The sequence below is a fragment of the Rutilus rutilus genome (genome assembly GCF_951802725.1).
Source record: "Rutilus rutilus genome assembly, chromosome: 13".
Taxonomy (NCBI): domain Eukaryota; kingdom Metazoa; phylum Chordata; class Actinopteri; order Cypriniformes; family Leuciscidae; genus Rutilus; species Rutilus rutilus.
This window is the reverse complement of record NC_140218.1, coordinates 4,482,381-4,496,496: the sequence shown is the minus strand read 5'-3', so window position 1 is coordinate 4,496,496 and position 14,116 is coordinate 4,482,381. Positions and strand designations below refer to the sequence as shown.

Sequence of the window (14,116 nt, the reverse complement as noted above, 5' to 3'; positions counted from 1 at the left end):
TTAGTGTTAACTAATAATTGTTATAAACTGGTATTACCAACAAAATATGAGTGCATTCGTGGAGCTGGGCGTCGTTACACTACATCCTCATGATCGCTTTCTGCAGGACTTTTACGGGCTTTCCTCAACTCACTGAAGTGACGTCGGTGTCCGGGTTAGCGCTAGCATGAGCCGTCAGGCAAGTGTTATTTAAATAAACTCCTGATGTACTCAAGGCCGTAACCCAGGGGGGCAGCGTTTCATATTATTTTGAAGGTACCCCCGGGAGCCGCCATTGGCTAACAAGCCTTCACCTGCTGTTAGCATCCCATTGACTCCCATTCATTTTGGCGTCACTTTGACAGCGAATAACTTTACATCTGAGGCGTTTAAAGACTCCATTTGTCCATGGTTTATTTCTAAAGAAACACGACAATGTATAAAAGGCTCCATTACCTTGTATCTTACGTTATGGCCCCGTAGAAGCAGTTTTTGTAAAAGTAGGCTAACGATTGCGTCATAACCACGCGACCATCTGGAAATTACCGTAGAGACAGGAAGAGAAGCTCGCAGTCAATCGGGGGGACGTGGAGGCATAAAGTCCGATAAAGTCAAGGGAGAAGCCCATAGAGAGTCATGACGTTGCTCCTGCTCCTAGCTCATGGACAGATCCTACTCACGCTTTCCGTCTCTGCAAGATTTGGAAGGGAATGGTTCAGATTTCGTTTGGCACAGCTACTAGAAAACTTACAACTGTCAGGCAGGCTGCTGACGTCACATCCACGTCGTCAAGCTCAGTTTGAGTCTACGCAGTACGCTCGGCATTCAGGAAATGAGGGCTTCTAATCTGCTTCACTTCTCTCCGTTGAAACCTATGGGGTCGCTGTGTCCAGTTTATATACTGTCTATGCCGTAACCAGGGTTTGAAAATTAGTGAGGTCCGGAGTGAGGTGTTAAGAATTGTGCTATAATAACACACAAAAATGCACTACATATAGCCTAAACCTCAAAATAGACAGACATGTAGATGATTGGGAAAGATTTTTTATTCAATATAATGTTTTACATTTCACAGACATGTTACAACTATTTACAGGCTATTTGCTATAGTGTGTGTGTGCTACTCTTCAATCCTTGGCTCACTGAAATGACAAAATAAAAAAGACAGATTCAGACTTCAGACAGATAGTTTATACTCAGTGCAAAAGCAAATGCAAATGAATGTTGGATGACTCTTTACATACTCCTTACAACATGCATTACCTTTCCATTTGTAATGGGGTAGAAGAGGAAGGACTACTAAATTAATAGAGCACCAAATCCCTTTGTTGAATGATGTCCCGGTGCGTCAGCGCCATCGCCGAATTCCCCCTAGTCAGTTTGAAGCAGTGAAAACTCACATTAAGCAGCTGCTGGAGAGCCAGGTCATTAGGGAGAGTTGTAGTCCATATTCATCCCCGATTGTGCTGGTGAAGAAAAAGGATGGCTCCTTAAGAATGTGCGTGGATTATCGCCAGCTAAATGCAAAGACCAGGAAGGACGCTTATCCTCTTCCTAGGATTGAGGAGTCCTTAGACGCACTGACTGGGGCAAAGTGGTTTTCTACATTAGATCTAGCAAGTGGCTACAATCAAGTGCCAGTGGCTGAAGCTGATCGTCCTAAGACTGCCTTCTGTACTCCTTTTGGACTCTTTGAATTTCTCCGGATGCCTTTTGGGCTTTGCAATGGACCAAGTACTTTCCAACGGCTCATGGAGCGAATTTTTGGTGACCAAAGTTTTCAGTCCTTACTGCTCTATCTTGATGATGTGATTATTTTTTCAACAACAGTAGAACAGCATCTGCAGCGATTGGAACTGGTACTGAGTCGTTTAAGACAGCAAAATTTAAAAGTCAAACTGAGTAAATGTTGTTTTTTTAGATCAGAAGTGCGTTACTTGGGACATGAAGTTTCCGCTGCAGGAGTTAGTACTGATCCAGATAAGATAGCTGCGGTGGCAAACTGGAAACGGCCACAGACTCTTCAAGAATTGAGGTCGTTTTTAGGCTTTGCTAGTTATTATCGACGATTTGTAAAAGGGTTTTCGTGTATTGCAAAGCCGTTGAATACTTTAGTAGCGGAGGTCATTCGGGATCAGAAGACCAAGCGGCCAAAAGTTGAGTTGGGGAATAACTGGGTGGAAGCCTGTGAGAATGCATTCCAGTCCCTTAAGGTAGCTTTGACCAGTGCGCCTGTGTTGGCTTACGCTGATTTCCGCAAGCCATTCATTTTGGAAATCGATGCAAGCTTTCAGGGTTTGGGTGCCGTTTTGTCACAAGAACTAGAGGGCAAATGTCGACCAGTTGCTTTTGCAAGTAGAGGGTTGAGACCATCAGAACGTAATATGCGAAATTATAGTTCAATGAAGTTGGAATTTGTGGCTCTAAAATGGGCCGTAGCTGAAAAATTCAGAGAGTATTTGCTGGGCAATAAGTGTACAGTATATACTGATAACAACCCTCTTAGCCATTTGCAGACAGCAAAGTTAGGGGCACTGGAACAAAGGTGGGTCAATCAACTCGCAGAATTTGACTTGGACATAAAATATAAGCCTGGTCGCAATAATGGCAATGCTGATGCTTTGTCTAGACAAAGCACTGCCCCTTTCGCGGGATTGGCTTCAATTGCAGTTGTGCCTGAACAGATACGGCAGTCCGTTTCTGATCATGGTCCAGTAGCAGCGGTTAATACCATCTCTGTCTTTCCTAGACCGTCAAAGGACAATTTGGGTGTGCTGCAGGAAGCTGACCCAGTTATAGGAAGGTTCATGGTTTACTGGGACTGTAAGCAGCCACCAACATCTCAAGAGCGTAGTCTTGAACGATCAGAGGTCTTGGAGTTAGTTCGTCAGTGGGGGAAATTGGAGAAGGTAGATGGCGTCTTGTACCGACGATTTTGGCCACAAGAAAGTCATAAGGAAGTTCGACAGGTGGTGTTACCATCGGTCCTTAGGGAAGAGGTTCTCACCTGCCTTCATGATGACCATGGTCATCAGGGGATGGAGCGAACAGCAAGGTTAGTAAGGGCTCGGTGCTACTGGCCAGGGATGTATAGCTATGTGGATGATAGGTGTAGGAAATGTCAGCGCTGTACTTTGTCAAAAGTAGTTAGACCGAAGGTGCGTACCTTTATGGGGCATTTGGTAGCTGATAGACCGCTAGATATCTTAGCTATTGATTTCACACTGCTGGACCCATCATCTAATGGAATAGAAAATGTATTAATTATGACCGATGTGTTTTCAAAATTTACCCAGGCAATCCCTACTAAAGATCAGACTGCAAAGACTGTGGCTCGGGTACTGGTGGAACGGTGGTTTTATATGTTCGGTGTCCCACGACAGTTACATTCAGATCAGGGAAGGTGCTTTGAGAGCCGTTTGATTCAAGAACTTTGTCAAATTTATGGAATTACCAAGACTCATACTACACCATATCGGCCACAGGGGAATGGTCAGTGTGAGTGGTTCAATAGAACCATGCACGATTTGCTGCGCACCCTTCCTGCTGAGAAAAAACGCGATTGGCCGTCACATTTGTCCCAGGTGGTTTTTGCATATGATACCACAGAGCACCAGTCTACAGGCTATTGTCCTTATGTCTTGATGTTTGGACAAGAACCACATTTACCTGTAGATGTTATGTTAGGATTGGATGACTATGGTCAAACGAATTGTGATTGGATGGCTGACCATCGAGATAATCTGGAAAAGATTTTTAACTGTGCCCGAGCTCGTCTCCAAAAGGCTGCAGCCCAGCGTGCCCGTGCAAATGATGCTAAGGTGTCTCGTATGTCCTTACATGAAGGCCAGCTGGTATATCAGAGAGCTCACGGTCACAAAGGTAGAAGTAAAATCCAGGATGCCTGGGATCCAACCACGTACAGAATTGTCCGATGCCCTGAAGATCAAGGGTCCGTATATTCTATTGTTCCAGTCGATGGTGGTAAAGTGAGACACATCCACCGTAGTGAGCTGCGACCAGTTTATGTTCCATCAGATGGCCAAGCAGAGTATCCGGGATTACCCTCTTTGGACAACGATTATGACGATTTTGGAGGGGTCATGGTGTTGGGTGAATTGCCTGGTGTAATTGAGGAGGATGAATGCATTATGCCCCCTTTAGCAGAAGAATGTGGCCTTGATCGTGAGTTGATCTCAGAGCCATATCAAGATGAATTGCCTTTGCAGCTAGAGGTGGGCCCATTGAGACGGACAGCACGGTCCACAGCGGGACAACATACAAATCCATATCACCTTCCTCATTCGGCAGTGTGTAGAGAAGTCCAGCCAAATGGTCATGCCTCTCTCCCTATGACAGAGCTCTCCAAGGGTAAAAATACCCTGTTTTTTCGACCTTGGTCATAGAAATCCGATCGACGGGACGTCGATTTAAATTAAGCGGGGTGTATTGTAATGGGGTAGAAGAGAAAGGACTACAAATTGGATGGACTACAAATCCCATGAATTAAGACACTATAAAGGGAAACCAAACTGTTTAGACTTCCTCTTTGTGGTACCATGTGGCAAACAGGAAAAGCTGTTTGGTGTCTTTCAAGGCTGTGTAATAGCAGATGAAAAAACCAAGTTGATTATAGAACTGAATTGGGAAGGTAAGGGTTGTTGATTTATGAGACCATAGTGAGTTTGTCTAGTTTTAACATGTTTGTATTTGTTTTCTGTTTTAGTGTTCTTATGGGAATGGTGTAGATTGGTGCCTCAGAGAATTAAGCAGATATATTTGAGAATACAGGTACTGATATTAATTGAACTATTTAATAGGGAGATTTGGTTTTAAGTTTTATTTTATTTTATTTTATATTTGTGTTTGTTTTAATGGTTAAGGTTTTTTTAATCCTTGTAAATATTTTATAGGGCAATCATCAATGTGTATTCTTTCTTTGTTTTCTTTACAGATGATGCATGATTGCCGTTTACTTTAGTGAAAGCATTGGTGGCTTATTGGGTGTTTGAAGAGATGACTTTAATGCTGAATTGGGTCTTGTGTATGGAAGTGGCAAAGGGATTGATTTAATTTGTGAAATTGTCTTTGTTTGTTTTGGTTTGTTTTATTTTGTGTTTGTTTTTGTTTTGTTTGTTGTGGACCTACAACTGACGGTGGGGTTCCCATTTCCTTGTATGTGGTTTACTCTGTAAGGTTTTGGGAATAGATGGTAGTGCTTTGATTTACTTTACACTTGTGGAGGTTGGAGTGAAAGTGTGTTTGTTGAACTTGTGAGTGTGCACATAGTTTCAGAGCAATTTCCATTGGATAGGATCGGGAACCCTGTTGTCTGTAACGGTTACAATTTTTTTTTTTTTTTTTTTTTTTTTATTCTCTTTGCCATCTCTGATTACCCCATGTGCTTCTTGTGAATCTTGTATAATAAACTTTGTTATATTTGCAGCGAAACACACTGTGGTTGTGGCCCTTTCCGAGTTCTCCTCATCCCTTGTGAGATGATGGGGTTACACATTGAAGGCTAGCTGTATCCGCCTGTGGCCAGAGGCATCCCACCGTCTAAGGACTCTCTCCTTGTCCAGCTTAACTTTTTTGATGAACATGCATCAACGCCAGTCCTGTGAGCCTTTCTCTAGACAGAAGATCTGAGCCATGTTTTGAGCCTTCGCATTGCAGAGAATGCCCTTTCACATTCACATGTTGTCACAGGAAGTGTAAGAAATTTTTTCAGCATACACTGGATGTTGGGGAAGAAGGCCCTCTGTGTTGTTTTCAGAGTTTGCAGTGCTGATGCAGGCAGCACCCTAGCTCTATTTCATTTCGCTCCTGTACTCAGTCTGAGACCGCGACCTATCTCTCAGTTTTCCTCCGGCCTGAAAACAGCCGACCAATCAACGAACAGAGGGCGGGCTGAGAGCTGTGACGTAGACGCTAAGCGCCTAGTTTAGATTGTAGTTCAGGATACGACCGCGGATATGGAGACACGGGATGCAATTCGCTCTGTTGTGGAGAATATTCCCGGCATTAGCAAACTAAAGCCAGAACAAGAAGAGTGTTTGACTACGTTTACATGCAGCCAATATCCGGGTTATGGTCGGGTTAAGGTCACTATTTGGGTTTCTGAAACATTCGGAATAACCCGTTTACATGCGTGAGCAGAGAGAGTTACTCCTGTATACATGGAATTTGTAATCAGTTGGGAATATCCCGATGTAAACGGCGACGCACGGTTAGCGTCAGGACTTACGGACAACCTTAAGACGCAATATGCGTCATTTCCAATTCTTCTTCCTGTATCCAAAGACAACAACAACAGCAGCAACACGCGGATAATGAATAGTTCGGGGCAGATAGCGATCGCCTTTGTTTGCGCTTTCCTTCTCGCTCCAAAAGTGTGGTGCTGTGCTGCGTCTCGCCATGTTAACCTCTACTTCTTGTTTACTTCCGGTATACTGCACGCGGGTTTCTGTATGCGCCGTCTCTACTCAAAAGACCAAGATTCCTTGCGAATAGAACATGCGCAGAACACAAATCAATGTTCCTTTTGATGGGGATATGCCGATACGCGTTTACATGACCAAATATTCGGGTTAGAAAAGGGGTACCCCAGGGGTAATATCCGGGTTTTTAAAAACCGGGATATGAGCATATCCGGGTTTTTGCCGGTGTTTACATGGCCGTGCGCGACCGGGTTATTGCTAATATCCCGGTTTTGAACGGGTTATTGGCTGCATGTAAACGTAGTCTTTGTTCAACATTTTGAATGGAGGTGATGTTGTGGCCCTACTCCCGACAGGTTTTGGGAAAAGTTTAATTTATCAACTATTATCAATCGTCAGCGAAAAACTGGGGAGACCAAAGGCCGGCAAGGCGATAGGCTTTTTTATGGTCCTTGGCGTTTTTGAAGGTGTATCTCGGTCTCTTTTATCTGTCGAACTGGCGCCCTTTTGACAGGTTATTGTCTCCTTTCTTTGCCAGTCCTTAAATATTGTCATGTCATGCCGTAATCTTGTAATTAAGTTGCAGCATTTCCGACAGACTTGAGAAGAACTAAGAGCTGTGTTTGACAGAACTAATCCTAACTTTGACAGTTGGCTACAAATATTTTCTTGATTCTCTCTACTATCAAATATTGTTTTAGAGGCACTGATTGTACCGTGGATGCGAAGATTTACTTCACATAACCTGCAAAAGTCGTTCACAGCCATGTTCACTCCATATTTAGCTCGATGGTTTAGTTTTAGTATAGTTTTAGCATCACACAGTGGAAATTCGATGCGGCTGAGACGGCGCATAGCATACGTCATGACCAAACGTTATGTGATTGGCTTACGGGTAACCAATGATTTTAAGCTTCAGACTAGCGCCCCCAGGCGGTAAAGAAAACCTTTTTCTATTACGGATCTCCAGACTCTCTCTACGAAGCAAAGTGAAGTAGCAGAGTCTGGTATTACCAGGCTAGCAGTACCCCATCTTCAGAGTGAAACTTGTGCCTCCAGCTTTCTATCTCCTGCTCTACTGTGCTTGGGTAAGGTAGGTCCTCATGGTACCACTTTACCATTCTTTGCTCTCTTTCTTCTGTCAGTTTCTTCAACGATTTTGGTACCAGGTAAACTGCTAGTGATGCAGGCTCATTACTTTCAGAGAATCTCTCATCCAGCTCACTAGTTATGTGATCGATGAAGGGATAGAAGAGATTCACCTGGTAGTGGTCTTCCACTGACTCTGTGGATATATTTGGGCTGTAATTCTGTTTTACTGATATTCTACGCTTTGTTGGGACCACATCAACTGAGTTGGCCAATGCTGTGGCTTTTTGAAAACATGGACTGAATCCTTGCTCATTTCTTTGGTTGGCTATGACTTGCCGTACATTTCTTGCCTCCTCGTATGCTGTGATGATGTCCAAGTTGGTAGACTGCAGCTGTTTGGTTAGAGGTAGCATATAACCCAGCACTTTGTTGGCTATTACAGCAGTAATGATGGTCTCAAATGTTTCAATACTATGCCGGAGAGTACTGGCCTTTCCAGAGGTGGTAGTTACTTCTGCCTCCATGGTCTCCAAAACAGAATGTATAGCAGTGAACTTCTCCACAAAAGCACTCAGTGTGTTTGCTCTGCTACCCCATCTAGTGTCTGGCATCAGTGGGATCCCTGCTGTTCTTGGTTGCCCTTCTCTTCTACTCTCTGCCCGCAGGCCATCTTTTCTGGCCCCTGTGGCTGAGAAGAACACTGCAATCTTTTCTACAATGGCCATTGTGTTCCTCACTAAAGGAAGATCAGAACAACCATGCACCACAACCAAATTAAGTGCATGGCTCCTACAATGGGTGTACATTGCCCTGGGGTACAGTTCCTTGACTCTCTTTTGTACCCCACACACTTTGCCACTCATTGTAGAGGCCCCATCATAACCCTGACCCCCCAGTTGTTTGAAGACCCCACTTTGTCAGCTGATTGAGAATGGCTGAGGTTATTGTTGCCGCATCTTGTTTGGGCAAGGGACAGAAACCGAGAAAATCCTCCTTTATCTCTAGGTTTTCTTCCTCCTCACTGACGTAACGAACACATATGGACATCTGTTCAGTCCCACTTGTATATCCATGGACTCATCAGCTAATACAGTGAAGTACTTGGCTGCCTGTATTCTATTGATTAGGGTCCCTCTGATTTCCTCTGCACAACAATCAATAAGCTCATTTTGAATTGCTGGTGAAAGGTACAGTGGGTACGGAAAGTATCTACCATCTACCCGGCGCCCCCGGTCCACGCGAGCCGGGCCCAGGCCCAGGCCCAGGCCTGCCCACGGAGCCGACTGCTCAAGCAGTGCGCCGCCAGTCCTGCTCCTCTGATCAACATGAGCAAGTCTCGCAGACCATGCGAACTGCGGCGACGACCAAGCGCGCCATGACGGCAACCAGGTAAACTGTGCAGATGGTAGCCATTTTAGCTGCAGTGGGGGACGGATTAGCTGCTGTGGTAACCAGATGCGCCGCGCCAGTGGTAACCAGGTGAGCCGCGCCAGTGGTAACCAGGTGAGCCGCGCCAGTGGTAACCAGGTGGCCTATTTATTCATGTACAGTTGTAATAAAATAGAATTTTTGTAATAAAAATAATTGTTTCAATAGTGTTGTCAACATAAACAATGTAAAGCGCTTTGAGTACCTAGAAAAGCGCTATATAAATGTAATGAATTATTATTATTATTATTATTATTATAACACTTGTAAGTGGTTAAACAAAATGTTTCTATCATGTATTTTGATATTTACCCACTTTCAGTTAGAATGTCAGAAAGTAGCTCATGCACGGCATGTTGATGGATTTTGACAGTTTGACGAGGTTTTGTGAAAAGATTGTTGGTTCAGTTGACTGGTTATAACAACACTACAAACAATACCATCTTCAATCAACTTCCATTGAGTTCCAGGGGTATTAAATGTAAGTACAAAATACTTTTACTCTTGTGCTTGTGAATTGGTGGGGAATAGTAGCAGTAGCTAATGTAAGCTTGGTGTTTTTAGCAGGCTAGCTATCTTGCAGGTTAAACAGTGTAACAGTAACTGCTACAGTGCAGTCAGGGCTCTCAAGTGTCACGTGACAGTCACTCATTTCAGTCTTTTGTCACGCCCTCTCGCCACACATTGTATTTCTCACACGGAAAAACTTCTTATAATATATTTAATATGCCGCAGCGCCCAAAATGTCTCTGGCCGCGCCAGTCTCATTATGGAACCGGCAGGAATCAATCGCTGTGATTCAAGATCAATCCTCAGCCCGCTGCTGGAGCCTGCATCCAGTTAGTTTTACATCAGGCCTGGCTAGAATAAGTTTCTCCAAACCGTAGAAAAAGTATACTGCAACATAAGAGTGTGCAAATATCATCTATGATAATATTGTAATTGTTTTAATGATGTGAAATCGAGTATGTCCCTCACTTTGCAAACACCAAACAAAAACTCAGCAAGAGAGTTAACCCTTTCAGATTTAGGTTAGACTACTGAGCGTGCGCATTTAGAGGGCACGCTCTCAACTGCGTGATTTACTCTATTTAAATGCAGCAACATACACACCTGTATTAATTGTCTGTTAGGCTATATCATATGATATAGATAAGCAATCACACAAAGAGTGCCATTTTCTCCTCAAAATATCAGCACAATTAAAATGAGTTTAATAAACAAGAAGTTAATATTAAGTGACTTACATTAAGTCTGCCGACCTGAAGCATCTCTCGCTCAAAACCACTCTTTTACTGGCGCTCGCCTCCGTTAAAAGAGTGGGCGATTTATACGCGCTGTCTTCGAGTGCGCCCTGTCTTGAGTTTGGACCCAGTGACTGCGGAGCCGTCCTTAAAGGTGCTGTATGTAACTTTTCTACTAAAATGAATCCTTTTTTTATTGCCTGTGTGTGAAGGGGTTGTAATCTCACATTAAAATGATCCACTTTGCGGGTTTTGCTATTACCTCGGAAAGCAAGTATTCTTATTTTTATGTGAGGGTGCCGGGTCGGATTTACCGCGAAATCCAGTGACGTGACCTGCACGCGCGCTCCCGAGCCTCTCGCCTCGTCTAGCCTATACTGACTCTGCACTCAACAGCGACGACACTGCAACTTATGTTATGACATGGACTTATGACTTATTATGCAACTTATGACATGTCTGATAACAATAAGAAACGACCTGCTCCCAGCACAACACAGACTCCAACACAAACTCCACATATTGATAAAAAACAAAACAAAAAGCTTTTTCTGCTGAAGCTCGTAAGGCCAGACGTGAATCGGATGAACTTCGGGTGAAAAAACACGGCTCAACATCGGCAGGGCATTTGAAGCATGGAGAAACCTTATCTAGAAACCTAGAATGTACATTTCCTGAAGAAAATGTGAAGTGGTGCTTGCAGTGGCAAAATTTGGCACGGTTGATAGGGTTCCATACTTATCATGGTACGAGCATGGAGCATTAGTTCAACGTCAAGCTGATAAAAGTAGCCTATTATTGTGATGTTGCAGTGGGAGTTTACCTTAGTTTCCAGCATGTTGTGTGATGCTTTCTCCTGTCCTGTGTGTTGCGTCTCAGCCTGGAAGGTACCCACAGCGCTCGCTCATAAATTCGAGCACGCGCAAGAGCACACGCTTGTAAAATTATTGGTTGCAATCTGAAACATCACCGCTAGAGGTCGCTGAAAACTACATACAGCACCTTTAAAGGAGAACTCCGGTCAATTTTAACATTGAGCTAATTTTTTTGTACATTTGGAGTGCTGTCAGTACAGAGAACAACGACACAAATCTGTGTTGCCTACACCGTGTTATCCTCGTTTTAAAATTTGCACCCTGTTGACTTCAATGGGGCAAGTTTTAAACCTGCTTTTAGCCTCTTAACATCCTTGATGTGTCATTACAAGTGCACAGGTCATGTGAGTGATTCCTTCGGAGTGAACGCGGGTGAATCTGACTGCAGTAGATGTGAAAGAAATATATAAAAAATTATGTTTATTCAGCCAGCGCACATACCTGTGTTTACATCCTGTTTTCGGTCGAAGTCCACAGTAATCGATTGTCGAGTTCACGCGCATAGGTTTAGTACCTATGATCACGCGCGTGAACTCGACAATCGACTACTATGGACTTCGACCGAAAACAGGATGTAAATACAGGTATGTGCGCTGGCTGAATAAACATCATTTTTATTCATATCTTTCACACCTACTGCAGTCAGATTCACCCGCGTTTACTTTTAATCAAAATAAATCAGTTTCATGCATAACCCTTTTAATCCAGCTCTAAATACCTTACATTGGGTGTCTTTGACCTCTTGTGGAAAATAAATAATATAAGATGATCTTTCATGACTCTAGATGGCCTTATATGGAGCAAATGAGCTGTTCCTCTGGGTCCTAAAGTCAGAAAACTCAGTCAAAACTCCTCAATCCATTAAAAACACTTTTTTTTTTGTGAATTTCAGAACTCTTTCATTTCCTTTTTTTTCTTCTTTTTTTTTTAAAATGTGACTAGAAACAAATTTTTTTTATGCAACATTTAGCAACTTTTTGAACAGGCTGCATGTAACCCCACTTATTCAATAGGGAATAAATTATGGCTAATAATGACTGGGGATGCACCGATACCACTTTTTCCAGAACGAGTCCGATACCGTAACCGATACCTGTATTTTCACTGCATTTGTCATTTTTAAATGTATTGGTAGAGAAACCAAAAGAATATAAATCATATTATTTGGCTAAGTTGTTTTCATGCTTAATAAAGCCTGTGTATGAATTTGTTACTTTCACTGTTCATATTGCTCAATCATATTTTATCTTTCATTTTAAAGGGATACTCCACTTTTTTCGGAAATAAGCTCATTTTACAACTCCCCCAGAGTTAAACAGTTGAGTTTTACCGTTTTAGAATCCATTCAGCCGAACTCCGGGTCTGACGGTACCACTTTTAGCATAGCTTAGCACAGATCATTGATTCTGATGAGTCCAGTAGCATTTCTTTCAAAATGACCAAAGAGTTTCAATATTTTTCCTATTTAAAACTTGACTCTTCTGTAGTTAAACCGCGTACTAAGATCGACGGAAAATGAAAAGTTGCGATTTTCTAAGCCTATATGGCTAGGAACTACTCTCATTCCAGCGTAATAATCAAGGAACTATGTGGCTGTACCATGAGTGCAGCAGGCGTAATGATATGACGCAGCGCCTGAAAATAGTCCCCAGCTCGGTAACTTCTTCCAACGTGACCGGGACTAAGTTTGTCTAACCTATTAGACCTATTTTCAGGCGCTGCGTCATATCACTACGCCTGCTGCACCCATGGTACGGCCGCACAGTTCCTTGATTATTACGCCGGAATGAGAGTAGTTCCTAGTCATATAGGCTTAGAAAATCGCAACTTTTCATTTTCCGTCGATCTTAGTACACGGTTTAACTACAGAAGAGTCAAGTTTTAAATAGGAAAAATATTGAAACTCTTTGGTCATTTTGAAAGAAATGCTACTGGACTCATCAGAATCAATGATCTGTGCTAAGCTATGCTAAAAGTGGTACCGTCAGACCCGGAGTTCGGCTGAATGGATTCTAAAACGGTAAAACTCAACTGTTTAACTCTGGGGGAGATGTAAAATGAGCATATTTCCGAAAAAAGTGGAGTATCCCTTTAAAGGGATGGTTCGGAGTAAAACCAACCTAGGGTCCTTTGCACCATGACCTCGAGCCAAAGAATGGCACCAAACTTATACAGTAGTACAAATAGGTTCTGTACTCATAAAACGAGGCATTGGAAAGTTTGTAAGTACATCAGGAGTTTATTTAATAAAGAAATATAAAATAAAGAAAATGCAAATCATATTACTTATAGATCAGAATTAATGTAACACTGTATATTATACTCTGTACTCTATATGTAGTGCATATTAATCTCAAAACATTTTAGTTGTCACAATATAATACCACTTTACACGTCATCCATTTTATGTGATAACTGCAGGCCTTCACATTTGAACATGGACGGTTCAGCACGTGACCCATTAACACTCACTCATGTACGATAGAAACTCAAATAAACATAAAACAGAGTTAGAAAATAATAATATTACAGCCAAACTCTTCTTAAAGCTACACTGTGTAATTTTTTTAGTTGATTCTTAGCAAAAAACACTTAGTTCTTTCAAAAATATATGTGCTCATTAATGTATATTTACTTCTTTCAAGTAATAAAGTATTCTCGTAAGTTTATAATCTGCCATTGAAAGTACATACGGGTGAGGGGTTCGAATGCCGGTCGCCATGTTGCCCCTCCATCTTGAAACTACATTAGCCAAAGAGGGACATACCTGTAAATTCAAGCTTCGCCTTTTGCGTTTTTCACTCAGTGACACCGTGACGAATGCGAGGGGGAGATTACTCGCGAGTCGCGACTGCCGGCAGATTTGAAAGATGTGTGTGTGTGTGTGTGTGTGTGTGTGTGTGTGTTCACTCACATTTGATTTTGAAATAGAGAATTAAAACGTCAACGCGACAGCAAGACCAAAGTCAATATTGGAGTAACTTTTCCCAGATGGAAAGAGCTCATGAGAAGCAAAGATTTTAAAACGGACGCCGAAGTTGCCTGCTTTCTTCTCGAC

At 42.6% G+C, this 14,116-nt stretch overlaps 1 protein-coding gene and 1 long non-coding RNA gene across 2 annotated transcripts in view; both read left to right on the top strand.

Moving 5' to 3' along the window:
- Window positions 1-14,116, top strand: part of LOC311302519 (uncharacterized protein) — a 1,110,603-nt gene that overhangs the window by 238,539 nt on the left and 857,948 nt on the right. The gene's annotated exons all lie outside the window — the stretch shown is intronic.
- LOC311302602 lies at window positions 3,821-5,362 on the top strand. Its single transcript, XR_014629619.1, has 2 exons — window positions 3,821-4,770; window positions 4,934-5,362. It is a non-coding gene; the product is annotated as an uncharacterized lncRNA (long non-coding RNA).